This window comes from Cyprinus carpio, chromosome A15, assembly GCF_018340385.1.
Source record: "Cyprinus carpio isolate SPL01 chromosome A15, ASM1834038v1, whole genome shotgun sequence".
In the NCBI taxonomy this organism is placed as follows: Eukaryota; Metazoa; Chordata; class Actinopteri; order Cypriniformes; family Cyprinidae; genus Cyprinus; species Cyprinus carpio.
The window spans coordinates 26,614,722-26,629,611 of NC_056586.1; the positions used below are offsets into that span (position 1 = coordinate 26,614,722).

Consider the following 14,890-nt stretch of genomic DNA (forward strand, 5'->3'; position numbering starts at 1 on the left):
AGGTGTGTTTTCACAGCAATGCCATATAAGAACCATTTTGGGTTCCTAAAAGAACCTTCCAGTGAACACTACTTCTTAGAAGAACCATGGTTTTCTTTCTTTTTTAATAATCTAAGGAATCTTTTTTAATTATGATGCTAAAGGTGTGTCATGGAACCATCAATGTCGATAAAGAACCTTTATTTTTAAGAGTGTCTGGGTGAATTTAGGATGAAAGTATTTTTATTATTGATTCAACTATTTATTTATTTTCAGTTTTCAAGGCACTTTTTTATTCTGATCATGTTATAAATACATAGTCATTTTGTGTCAGTTCTTTTGAAATGCTGTTCACACTTCACTCGCAGCCACCTAGACACTCTTTACATGAATTATGTACAACAAATGATCTCAAAATGAGGAGGAAAGTGCATGTGTAGGCTCAAATATCCTTCATCTCTGCTCTCACAAGTCGTCTTCCATTCTAATGGGGTTTTCTTGGACCTGCTCCGTGACCCAAACCTTGCAGTGCAACTTCATACTAGTCTTATTATTTTTATTAACAGCGCTTTGAAATCCATTTCTAAAAATCACACAGCCACATGAAAGACCAGGATCTCATACAAATAATTTAAATATACAATACTTGAAACGTGCATTTTTATTGCCCGCTCTTGACTTCCAGCATTTCGTTTGACTCCAGCTTCTCATGGCCTTCTCAAAAAAGCAGTCACATCCACAGCAGTCTCCTCTGATTAATCTTCGAATCCCGAAAGCACATTAAGATGTGATTCATTTCCCACACAAATGCGGCGAGTTACACACTATCTTGGCTCAATAACCTCCAACTAATAAGCCAATTTATGACAATATACCATCAGTGAACACCGGCGGAAACTTAATTTTGCCCTTGGAGCGAAATAACGAGAGTTCAGGTGTGACTGCGGGCTTTGTTTATAAACGCAGATATGCAAATCAGGCTGTTGTGTTTTCCTTTGTATTATTGCTCGTCAGGAACAATTATGTGGGACACTAGAATTGCAAGTACCCTCTTCTCAGGTGCTTTTAATGAGGATGCAACACTTGATCTGATAGAGAGCATTTGATTTGGGAAAGGACTGTTGAAATGTTTCAAGCTGTTTGCAAGCTGGTGAATGGGGTTTTTAAACATGGATATCACATTTTTTGAAGCCAAAAAGCAAAGTAAGAAAAAAAAGCCAAAGTTGTTCTTTTCTCTATGAGTGTATAACTGCTTAATTGTATGTTTGTCAACTGTACATCGGCTTTCTAATTAGCTGAGGCTTATGGGAGGTGTAATCTAAATATCTGGTGTTATTAAAATGCATTAGCTTTAATTAAGCTTGTGTGATACTGCTTACTGATACCGATAGTGCATTTATTTGTGAATAATCTGGTGAATTCATATGAGGAGCTTAGCAAATCAGTCTGTCTGTGTTAATTATTGTGTATGTATGATATGTTTAATTGTCGGGGCTGAGTTGTTCGCTGTGAGATTTCCCTTAGGATTTAGAAATGGTTCTGCCGTCAGAGCGCCGGGTTCAGCTCTGGCAATCAAGCAAATTCACTGTCAACCAAAGACTTTACATGCATAGAAGTGTCTGTTAGGAATATGATGGAATTCAGGGTGTTAACGTAGTCTGACAATGAAGGCTGGTTAAGAATAGTCCAGCCAAAATGTTAAAATTCTGTCATCATTTATTTACCCTCATGTTGTTCCGAACTAGTTTGACTTTCCTTCTTCAGCGAAACACAAAAGGAGATATTTTGCATAATGTTCATGTTACGCTTTTTCCAAAAAGACAAAAAAGCTTAAAAAACGCTTTGAATGTACTCTGTGACTCTATATTTTAGGTCTTCAGGTCTTCGTAAAGCTATCGTATGAAAACTTAGAATGTAGCGCACAGATCACATAAACTACTTTTATGTTTGTTTTTTTCAATGTTTTAGAGCATGTCTATAACCATCTTTTTTCACTTAAACATTCTCCTAAACATTCTGCTCCTTTACGGTACATTCACACGGGGCGTCAGCATCGATGCTTCTCATTTACTTTGAATGGGCGACGTTATGGGTTGCTGAACTGAATTGTGGGTCCATCAACATCGTGTCTCTGGCGTTGCTCGCGGCAGAAGTTGAAAATGTATCAACTTTTCAAGCGCCAATGGAGGCGTCAGCCAATCAGATCGCCTTATGCAAATAGCCTAGCTCAAGTGCTAACCAATTAGAGTCTAGTGTAATTGGCTTTTGTCACTATGACGATTGCGTCAGCGCCAGGCTTCAGACATGGCCTCTGTTAGAGCTTCATGGAAGAAAAGTTATACTGGTTGTGAAGGTGAATTAATAATAATAACAATATAATAATAATAATAATAACATATATATATATATATATATATATATATATATATATATATATAATATATATATATATATATATATATATATATATATATAAATTTTGGGTGTTCTATTAATTATAAACAATATACATTTAAATAATTGCATAATATTAGATGTTGATGTGATTTATATACTACTGAGGTCAGTAAGGTCAGTAAGTTTTTTTATTCTCACCGGGGTTATTATCATTAACTATCTGTTATGCTCACCAAGGCTACATTTATTTGATTAAAAATACAGTAACAGCTAGGGCTGGTCCTGGAGGAGTGGCGCGCCTAACGCGGGCAGGGCTTATATCCTCCGAGAACGGACACTGCACTAGTGATACAAAACACACAGGTCTGTTACGAGCAATACTTTTAATATAGACAAATTATTATTAGGCTGGGCTACTATACGTTTTTTTTATGACTGCCGTATTTTTAATTATATCTTCGGCATTTTTGTCTTCTCTTCCAGATGAACTGAATCATGACGTTCACTCATGGGCGATTCATAAGCAGCTTTTCTACTATCGGGTCGAACGGTTCTCTTTGCTTAACCGTTCGATTCCGTGCCGATCCGGGCCAGTCAGCACGGATACGGTTTCTGTGGTGCTGATAACGGAGCTCTTTGGAATGCAATACAAATGCGTCAGTTGCTTTGGTAATGCAAGTGTAATATAAACAGCGATATGAACAATGATCAGATATTTCTGTTTTTGGGACTCCTTTTTTATTTGATATTTACTTCGTTCAATGATAGAAAAATGGACTCAACTCTTGACGTGAAAAATAAAATAAACAGAAGGGCGACGACGGGTACAATATCAATAAGCAGAAATGTTTCCTCCACAGACCAAACTGTCTCGTAGCGTAGCCATTTACTTGGCTGTTTGTTCAAATAGCTCGCTTTCGCTTATTTAGCCAGCTATGGAGAAACTGGTAACCACACAACATAGTGGCAATGTCACGCACGTGCACTCTAACAGCACCGAGAATGTCTAACCGTGCCGAGAATTCCGGGCCGAGAACGGTTTGTAATTGTGCTGCACCGTACCAGGCTCACGTGGAAATACAACTGTAACCATACCTGACAGCTCTAAGAACAGTTTGGCCTGATAGTAAATGAGAACCATTTCGCGGGGGATCCCAGGTGTTCAAAAAAAACAAAAACAGAATGCGAATCTCAAAATTGAAAATTTAATTCCAGCCCACCGAACGAATATTCGAATAATCGAATATTCTGGTCCAGCCCTAGTAACAGCAGTAAAATTATGAAATTATTAGAATTTAAATCAACTGTTTTCTATTTGAATATATTGTAAAATGTAATTTATTCCTGTGTTGCAAAGCTGAATTTTCAGCATCATTACTCCCGTCTTCAGTGACACATCCTTCAGAAATCATTCTGATAAGCTGATTTGCTGCTCAATAAATATTTCTTAATATCAATGTTGATATTCAGTGTTGAATTCATTGATAAATAGAAAGTTCAAAAGAACAGGATTTATTTTGAATAAATGTTTTTATGGTCACTTTTGATCAATTTAATGCATTCTTGCTAAATAAATTAATTTCTTGCAAAAAACTTTTGAACAGTGGTTTATAATCTTTAGCTTTAGATTTGCTCATTTTGATGCTCATGCACAACTTTTGATAACGGAGTTACTATCAAATCACTAAATAATCGGAAACACAAATCTTTAATAGTTTTTTTTTTGTTCCTATGAGGTCCAAATCTTCCAGCACCAAATCTCTTAGAAACAGGAATTTCTAGAACTTACAGCCTGAAAATAATTTTCAAAATCCTAAATAATTTTTTGATGATTCCTGGTATTTCTTGCACCTTACAGTGAACTTTGTTTCAACTATGACAGCTGAAGTTAACATTCAGCTTTGCCATGTATGCAAATTAAACTGTATATTTTTAGTGACAGTCAGTTGTTTTAAATCATAACAGGTCATCCTCCGGTGAGCGCCGGCATGCTGGAGACATCCCAAGTGTTTTTGTGGCGGGACAGTGACAAGTACCAGTGCAGAACAATGACAAGTGGCATTTAGGGATGTGTTTGCAGCGCGCTACTCTGGTAATTAACATCGTGCAACCTCCGTGCTTACAAAGCATCGCTCTTAATTAGAGTCATGATTGCAGTAGGCCAAAACCAGCGATCCTTGCTCAGGATAATGACTGCTATAGTCAGTGTGGCAGAAGCTTTATTGTTTGCATGCTGGACTTCTGACATCTGGGATACAAAGCAGCACAATAGAAAGCCAGCATTCTTTGTTCTTTCTCCTGCTGATCCAATCAGAACAGGCAAATAGAGCCCAGGCGTCTTCCAAATGAGACCTGCTCTCTGCCTGAGCGGTGCAGACACCTTTGAATTGAGCAATAATGTGGAAAACCTCCTTTCAGTTGAAGGATCGCACACATGTCCTACATCAAGATAAGCTTGTGTGCTGCAGTGAATGCAGCTTTTGAAGGTCGTCTTTCCCATAATGCATCTGTCTATAACTCATATCAATGATAGCAACAAATTATTGGCTGTGGAACACAGTTTTGTGTGGAAGCCTGTTTCCATTTATGTTTGCAAATTTATGTCTCGCAATTCAGAATTGCACTTTTCCCCCCTTACAATTCTAAGTTTATATTTCACCATTCTCGCTTTTTTTCTCACAATTCTGAGAAAGACTGACTTTTTGTCTCGCAATTCCAAGTTAACATCTCACGATCTTGAGTTAATATCTCACAGTTCTGACTTTTTTAAGTTTACCTTGCAATTCTGTTGTTTGTATCCACCACAGAATAAAAGGTTAAAAAACATAATTGTGACTTTTGCAAGTTTCAATCTCAAAATTCAGACCATTTCTCAGTATTGCAAGTTCGTATATCATACCATTCTGAGTTTTTCGCAATTCTTGCTTTTTGCTTTTTTCTTGAAATTCATTTCTTATAATGTGTACTTTTTTACTCGGAATTCAAAAAAAAAAAAAAAAAAAAATTCTGATTTGTAAGATATGATTTTGAGGAAAAGCTTTGCAGGTACCTCTTTAATGTTTGTATCCTAAGGCAGAAACAAGCTTTTGTAGGTTTGCGTTTGGCTTGTGTTTTGAAATGTTTTTTTTTTTCATGTATACCTCAAATATCCCTCCCTGACTTACAGCCATAAATCAAAAGTCATTTATAAGCATTTCGAAGGCTTTAAAGTTTCGAAATTGCATGAAATGTTGTTCCTGGAGCTTTTAGTCAAATGACTTGTCCAGTAGTGTCTGTCTTGATGGAGGACAGCTCTTAATTCTGTCATGATTCCCCCCTCCTCCTTCTTGGCAGACAGTTGGGACTAATTCATCAAACTTAGCTTGCAGACCAGGGGGGCCCATGGTCTTCATCTTCTCCCCGCAGGATATAATCAGCTTTTAATTTCTCCACGATCCTGCAGACCAAATGACGGATAACTACGGTTGGTCCCTTCGGTGACTGGGCCTGTCTGCCTCCTTGTTGGCCAGGAATGCTCTGTTGCTTTTGCAGAAAATTAATCGTAGTTTTGGCTCGGCCTGCAGCTTCTAATAAGAGGCTTGCATGCACAGACACCGTCCCGTCTTAAACGTAATTTCCCCAAACGTTTCCACCAGGGATACCCAGCATGTCTTTTTACCCAGGCTTAACAAATTTTTTGAATAAATGATGATGTGCTATAAATATATATGAAGAGGTTGGTGGTTTATCCGGTTCATAATCGATTTCGGTAAACGCAAGCAGGGATGTTAACAGCTTGTGATTCATATTTCCATTTCTGAAGATTGTGGAGTGAAATAAAGTTTAATAATGTTGTTGGAGCTGTGGTGCAGTGGGTAGTGTACATGCTTGTGAAATATAAGAGCTGTTGAAGCCGGTTTGAATCCATTCTGTCATGTTTTCATCACTTTTACCCTATCTTTACCTTACTTTCCAGGATACTCCCTGTAAAATAACTTAGAGATGCAGTGATATTAAAGGTTTGGCTGATACTTATAAGCTGATAAGTGTTTTAATGATATGCTGGATTCACTTTTTTTGTTTGTTTGTTTGAAAAAATATATTTTCAAATTCATAATTCCATTTCTGTACATTTTTTCAAACAACATTTTACAAAACTAAGATAAGGTACATAAAGAATAAATATGTGAAGTGAATATATATATATATATATATATATATATATATATATATACAAACAGTAAAGAAAACTGCAAAAATGATTTTTTTTTAAATGGCTGATTAACTATTAACTGCTGATATTTATACAAAATGGTATCAAAGTTATATTTAGACATCTGTAGTTTGAACATCACAACATAAAATATGTACAGTATGAAAAATGTATATTCATTTTGAGATTTTCTGAAGATTATATTCAACAGTATTTATTTATTATAAAAATTTACCTTAATTGGGTCATCGGATACTACATGCACTTTTACAAGTTGTTTAAACTGAAATGTGTGTTGGCAGTCTGTGTACAGAACCACCCTATAATGATAAAAATCCACCCAGTGTTTTTTTTTATCTTGTTATATCATTTCCCCTTTCTCAAATCGAGCCGATCTCAGATGCCTGTCTATGTGATGTCACACAGACAGGCCCCTCCCACGATAGTTTGATTGACAGTGGCGTTTCAGCACAGACTGGACTGGTGTCTTACCTTAGACCCGCCCTGAGTGACTGTCATCAGTCCACCATTGTTTCACCGCCAGAGCAGTTATAGACAAGAATGACTCCTAAGAGATTGAGGTGTTCTGTTGTTGGATGTAATAATGAACATAGCAGTCGTCATTTACTCCCGACATCTGAACTGCTGAAGAAGCAGTGGATTACGTTTGTTTTTGAAGGGAATGCGCCCCTGATCATTCGTGATCTAGCTTCACCAATAGGAAAAGTGAGTAAAAGGTTTAATGAATCGTTGCAAATCGCCTTTCATAATAATATGATAATTAGCAAGTTTCATGATAAATGCAGCTAAAGTAAACAGTCCCTCAGAGAGCAGCTCGGAAGAGGGGGCGGAGTCAGCAGAGCTCATTTGCATTTAAAGGAAAATGCTACAAAACGGCTTGCTCTGAAAAGAGCAGTTTAAAGTGTTTTTTTACACTACCATTGAGAAATTTTAACCAAATTATGTTACAGACTTCTCATTAAGACCCTAAAGAATCATATCAACTTGTAGAAAATGGGCATCCAATGACCCCTTTAAGTGACTGTTATAAAAAATCTTTTTTTTTAATTTTGTCTGTTGTAAAATATTGTTAAAACTGGGGAAATTACATATATAAGATATATATGTAACATATATTTTAGATATAAATAGTTTTTTGGTTGGTTTAGTGTTATGACTTTAAAAGTCATCAGTCTTTTCCTTTGGAAAACTAATAGCATACCTTCTCTGAACAAGATGCAGAATTTATGTCCTCAGCGCCAAGTTACATGCCAAAGTGTTAGGGATTTGTTCAAAGTACGAACAAAGTATATGCTTGCCTTAGCAAAAACACTGAGAATTTTAAAAATGTTTCCATAGTTTGAACTCAAGTTAAAGCTCTCTCAGCAAGGCTGACATCTCCAACCTTGGGTTTGTAAGCAAAGGCCTGTCACCGTGTTGGGTTGCACTCAAGATTCATAGTGCATTGCCCTTCTTCCATCTTTCTCTGCACGGTCCTGCTAGAGCATGAGAAATGGGTGCTTGAGACTGAGAATGAGTGTGTGTGTGCTTGCATAGCATGTGCAAGCACATCATGATTAGTGTGTGCTCTCCTGCTGGCCGACAGGAGCTAATGTACACTGCGAGGAAGAGGCAGTGTGGCGTTCCTGCAAAGCGAAGCTGCAGGTTAATCCTTTTATTGTAATGAAGTGGCAGAAATATTAATGCACTGTAAACACAGGACGTTTAAACCCTGTCCATCATCTTTATAAGGGCGGAGCTGCGTTGAGAAAGCCGAACGGCGCCATCCATAACAAACATGACATTGACTCTGCAAAACAGCTGAGCAGTCACTTAAGGAGATTGTCTTCATGTCTGCCGCAAATCCTCGTTCTTTCCTTTTCCATTGCTTGCTCACTTGACTGCATTCACACAATGGATACCGACAGTGTGTTTGTAGTATGTAATGAAGCCTGCTATCCGAATTCGTCTATTCAACAGCTTTTGAGGGGCAATTTTGCCAGAAGACTAGTTGTGGCACATGATTCAGCAGCTCTAGCGCAGAAGCATCTCCCCCTCCTCCAAACTCATCTCCATGCTCCGCGAGCCGCATGCTGCAGCGCAAGCTTCACTGGCCTCACATGCTGATAACAGATTACAATAATCAAAAAGCTGAATGTCTGAGCATGAAATTGTGTTTGTTCGAACAGTTTGATATTTATTCAGAGGGCTTGTTGGAGAGTGTGCATGAAAATTGAATGCCAGCATATTGTTTCAGTTTTACTGCATCGCACCACTGTTAGTTAGAGCATTTTTCAAACATATTAATGGATGTTAGAGATTTTACTGATTAAATACATTAAAAACAATAAGTTATAGTATAGTTGAGAGTGAATGGGAAACAACAAACAGTAAATGACCCATGTTGCTTGTTTCAAGTTTGGGCAAAATTAAGAATTTACTCAGTGTCAATTTATTAATGTGACTTGAAATTGAATTGTTCAGACCCAACAAGATTTTGACTTTCCATGCAATTCAAATTCAACTCAATTTAAATTCAAAATGATTTAACACAGTCTTTGTAATAATTTTTTTTCTTCTCAATTCTGAGGAAAATTAGAGCATTCTGGGAAAGCATTCTGGTTATTCCACTCTTGTTTTTTAAAGTAAAATAATCAATTTAATTTATATTTAATATTTTATAATTATGTAGCAGCAATTAATCATTCAAAGTCCACTTAAGTTATTCTGCATGCTTAAGATGTGTTTTTTTTCTTTCTACAGGTTATCTTAAGGTTTTTTATTTTATTTTATTATTTTTTTTATTTAAATTGTTTTAGTTTGAATTTATTTGATTTGTTTTAACATCCTGACCAGGTTGACACAGCAACATTTTCTCACCCAGTGCTGTGATTTTGGGGTTTGTCCATCTGTTTGGCTGAACAATCATCAATTTTTCAATTCTTTTGGTCATGCTGGTGGTGCCTTTAAATTACCTCCAGTCCTTTATCTTGAATAGCTCAATTCAAATTCAGTAATATTAAAGGCATTCTCAATTAAAGTGTCCAGACCTGCTTTTGTTGAAGTATCTGTGTTTGCCTCCAGGCCATGGATCCTATATATGATTAAATGCTGCCGAATCTAAACAACCTGCTTTCAAATTAATGAACAGGGAGGAGGAACGGCCAGTGGAAATGCAGCGCTGGAGGTTTTACTGAAATGCCTGGAAATCATGAACAATAGGCGAATATGTGTTTACTCACTATCCTGGCTGTAGTCCCGGGGGAAGGCATCTGCGTTGTCCAGATACTGCACAGTGTAGCTCTAAAGCATGAACAAGGAATGAATACGTAAGTGTTCCACTATAGAATGCTCTGCTCCTTATGGCTTGCATTGCACACTCCTGTCGGCGCATTGCATTATTCCCTTAAAAACGTCTCGGTCAGGCTAATTGAACCACCAGCCACCTTCCCAATAAGAACGACAGTCCATGGGGAAAAGCCAGCGCTGGGCAAAGATAATGATGGTGATATTGTGCATCTCTCTTTCCTAACCATTTGGACCATAACGGAAATGGAGGATGATTTGGATTTTTAACAATCGCAGACCACTTTGTTATTCATTTGCTTTGTTCTCTCTTTCCTTCCCCTCCCCAGCTCTCGTAGCATCTGTCTCCCTGGGCTGAAGTTACAGGGAGCTCCAAGGGTAGAAATTGGAAGATGAAAGGCGAGAGATTAAGCTGAAAGGAGCAGTGGGTGTTGTCAGAGGTAATTTGAAGTGCGTTTGATTTCTCAGAGCCCTCTGAACACTTTCCTGCAATAATTTACCTGCTATATGCCTCCACCTTTAACACGCCAGACGCCCCTCATGAGATGTGAGGAGACCTATTCATGTGGAAATGGTGTCATGTCATGTTGGAAATGAAAGCAGTGTGTAAAGGAAATGACAGTTTAGTCGGTGTCTGCCAAACCTCAAAACAGTACATGAAGGGTCGGGGTGGCTGCCGACTTTGTTCACGTCACCTACCAGGACAAAGAAACTCCAGAAGCTGAAGAACAAGAGATGGGAGCACCAAAAGAGCGTGCCTTTTCCCTCAGAAAGCACTTGTTGTGCATTTTTCAAAACTGAAATGTCTTCATCTCTTTCTTGTTGTACCTTTCTTTGTTTCTCCATTCGAGTTCAGAGTTTTACAGTGCGTCGGTAAGGTTTAGGCCTGGTTGTGGACTAGTGATTGACAGATAAGGATTTTTTAATGGGCAATTCCAGCATTTAGACAGCAAGATGGTCGATATAATGTCGAGACAAGGTTGTCATCATGATGAGACAAACAAGATATTCTGAGTAATGTTTGGCTCCATTTTGAACACTTGAATTAAGTGTTAAATTAAAGGTTCATGGGAGATTACTTTTTTTTTCACCATGTAAATAAAAAAAAAATATATTATTTATTAAATTCTCATTGAATTTATTTCTTTATAATCTTAAGTTAACTTTCAAGGACTTTTTATATTTTTATGTAACCCTTTATGTTTTGCCAAATATCATATAATTTTACATATATAACTTAAAATATATTTTTTACTGTACTTTAAATACATTTTAAGTTACATAATTACATTTAAATGAAATTATTAACAATAATAATATTATTATTTATTAAGTTATGTCTCATTAAATCATTTATAATATTTATTTAACATTCTAGTACATTTTATTATTTTTATATTACCTTTTACATTTTATCTTTTAGAATTTAGTTTTATGTGTAAAATTTAATTTAACTTAATGTATTTTAACTTTAAATACATTTTACTCGTTTATTTAAATTTAATAGGGTCTTTAAATAACTTTCATATAGGCTAGTGGTTAACATTTCAAGTTATAAACTTAAAATAAATATTATATTGTTGTTAATATCCCATTAGATTACATTTATTTTATTACAGTCTCAACAAATGAACTTTTATATGGACTAGTTGTTAACATATTTTAAGTTATATGTTTAAATTTAAATTAAATTTCAATTTAAAATTTGTAAAAATTATTTATAATATGTTATATCCAGAATATCCTATTATACAGTATTATATGATACATTTTATATAAGAATAAAATATTATTACGCATTTTTATTTTATTTATTTATTTCTTGGCTAACTCTTTCTTTAAATGTTGATCCATAGTGATCTGTTATCCAGATGACAGATGGATGACTCATTCAGGCTGGAATTATCATGGCATCTTTCTCTGAAATGTTTCAGAATTTACCTCTACTTTTCACATTTGCATACATGTACATACATTTCTTGCTCATAAATAAGTATGTGTTTGCAAAGATAAACAGGAGAAAAGGATAGAAAACAGATTTTTGTAGGCTCAGGTCTGTTTGTTGTTGATTGGCCCAATCCATGTGCATGTAATTTGGAAAGAGGACGTTCTACACATTAATCTTCCATTATCTTCAATGGTTGTATTCATTATTCAACAGAATTGAATAATTACTCTTAGCTGTCTCCTCTGCCTAAACTCATTGGTGCAGTGTCAGGTGAGGAGGCCATCTTGGTGCGGCGCATCTCCTCTGCCCCGCCGACAGTGGCATCTCACCGCTGGTTATTGGGTGTTTATCTGATCGCTTGTGAAAGACGCTTTTGGCTGCCTATCTGACACAATTATCTGGAAGAATTCAGTCCGACCCTCCTGTGTCCACCACGGGCCTGAGCGTTTTTTGAATGAGGGAATGAGGAAAAACCCCAAGAGCTGAAAAATAAATGCAACTCGCACTCGACCGTCAGTTTGTAGTGAATGCGTCTGTCATTATGACATGCAAATTATGCAATTGTTAGGCACAATATTTCTATCAGGCTGCCAGAACACTAGAGGAAATAAAGGACGATAAGGTAGGATTGTGACAATGAGACGGCCGGTTGCTCCAATCAGATAGCGGAGCTCTAGACTGCTGTTTCAGCTCTGTGGCCAGGAAACGGTCCAATTGGAGACAGAGAATGTTTACTGTGCGTCCTATGATAAGAGTAGAATAAAGCCTTTCTGTCAACAAGCTTACTCTGTCTACCACAAACAAGCCATTATGGTTAAAGGGAATTATAAAGATACATATAAATTAATTTGAAATATCTAATTTTAAATGAATTACGTTATTTATTTATTATTTTTTTTAATTTAATATATATATATATATATATATATATATATATATATATATATATATATATATATATATATTAATTTGATATATATAGATTAATTTGAAATATCTAATTTTAAATGAATTATGTTATTTATTTATTATTTTTTTAAATTTACATTTAGCAAGTGTGCAATGAATCAAAAGCGATTTGGGTTGAGCAAGATAAATTGCATGACCAAAATGACATACTTTGCAAAAGATTTACCACTAAAATCATTTTTTATTTCTGGATCAGTTGTGTTTTGTCATGCGTTCTCTCATCGGATCTGAAAAATATTATTGCATCCAAAGGATGTGATGCTCACTCTTTGATTTTGAGTTTCAGATCGGTCTGGGCTGGCATGCAATCTCAGTGGACTTTTATTTTGCAGATGGTTGATCAGCGTTACCAACAGATTCATTTTGAACCAACAGGCAATATTCCTACTGGGCATGAGATTTCATATAAGTCTTGAGCATTGATCCAAATAAGTTTGGTATATGAGAGAACAACTTTTTAATCTTTCAGTCTTCTGTATCACAAAATTCACCTCTTTAAATCTGATTGTCTATTGAAACCAGACTGATTAACTATATTTTCTGTTTTGATTTAATGCATCAGTATTGATTAAGAAAAAAAATAAAAATTAAAATAATATTATATGTATAATTGACCACCAACCAGTGTTATTTTTGTATCATTGACATGCTTTTATGTTTTTGTTATTATTTTGAAATAGATTTTATTTATATTTTCTGTTTTCACTTTCATTTTAGTTAAAGTTGAAATAATTTAATTGTTTTTGTCATGCTCTTTTTGTTGATAATACGCCAACATTTTTAAATGTTTTTTTTTTATTTGTATTAATTATTTATTAGTTTAAGTTATTTTAGTACTTAAAGTAAAACTAAATGAAAATTACAAATAATATGAGTAAAATAAGCTGAATTAAATTATTTTTGTTAAACGTCAATTTGTAAATATTTTCAGTAACATTATTTCAAGTAACAAAAATTTATTATTTCTATAGTTTCAGTTGACTATAATAACCTTGCAACTAGATATTTAATGTCAAACTGAGTCAATGATTCACTGAATCATCGATTATCTCATCCAAAAATGCTATAACAGAAGTTCCCAGCATTTAATTCCTTTGATTTTCTCTTTGTCTGTCTAGATTGATCTCGGAGACATTTAGGGATGCCAGCTCTGTAAGAATCATGCAGGTCACATGGTCAGGTACCACAGTCCTCATCATTTTCACCTGGCTGCAGTTTGTCCAGTCGGAGCTGTCGGAGGGTCCTTTGGTTCCAGGTAAGCATGCATGAGCCTTGTGTTTTGTGATTTGATTCCCAGGTTATTCCAAAGCTACGTGGAACAGACACATAAGCCTATTAATTGCATCTGAACTCTGAAAAAAAAAAAAAAAAAAAAAAAAAAGTTATTTTTATGGGAATACAGACACTCCTGACGTTTATATTCTGCAGTGCAGGCTTATGTGCTTTTCCCATGTGGCTCTGGTGTGGTTTTCCCATCCAGTCGAATGATGAACTGTCTGTTTGTGTGATGGACACCATTCAAGGGGTTGTCAGATCAACTGGTTCTCTATTTCAGGTGAATGATGAATAATGTTAAACGAAAGGAGGATTTCAAGATAAACGACAGACATCAGTCAGGAGCGACTGCTGTATGACTGTGTTCCTTTATCATGGGTTTGAGAATTGAAGCAGATACATTAACTTGTATAAGTGATATTGGAACTGCTGAGCTTTTAAAGGGACAGTTCACCCCAAAATCATTTACTTAGCCTCATGTTGTACCAAACCCACATAACTTTCTTGATTTAGAGGAAGGTTCTTTTTTGTCCTGGCTGTTCTTGTAATGAAAGTAAATGGATACTGGTTCTGTGAGTCTCCAAAATGACAAAAATGTAACGTGAAATTGCCATAAAAATAGTCCATACGACATGTGCACTGTAGTCCAAGTATTGTACAGCTCAATTTATCCAAAGTTAAAGTAAATAAGCCACTTCTCTTGTGAATTTAGGAGTTAGACAGTTCTGATTCTCTTTCATTATACTGTACACAACCGTTTGAAAGTTTAGGGTCTGTACGATTTTATAAAATTATTATTTATTTATTTTTAAATGTCTCTTATA

At 35.6% G+C, this 14,890-nt stretch overlaps 1 long non-coding RNA gene across 1 annotated transcript in view; it reads left to right on the top strand.

Annotated features, from left to right (window-relative positions):
• The window catches only part of LOC109104138, an 83,372-nt gene that overhangs the window by 14,645 nt on the left and 53,837 nt on the right, over window positions 1–14,890 (top strand). The window contains exon 2 of the long non-coding RNA XR_006161820.1: window positions 13,910–14,046. This is a non-coding gene — a long non-coding RNA (uncharacterized LOC109104138). The remainder of the gene's footprint in view (window positions 1–13,909; window positions 14,047–14,890) is intronic.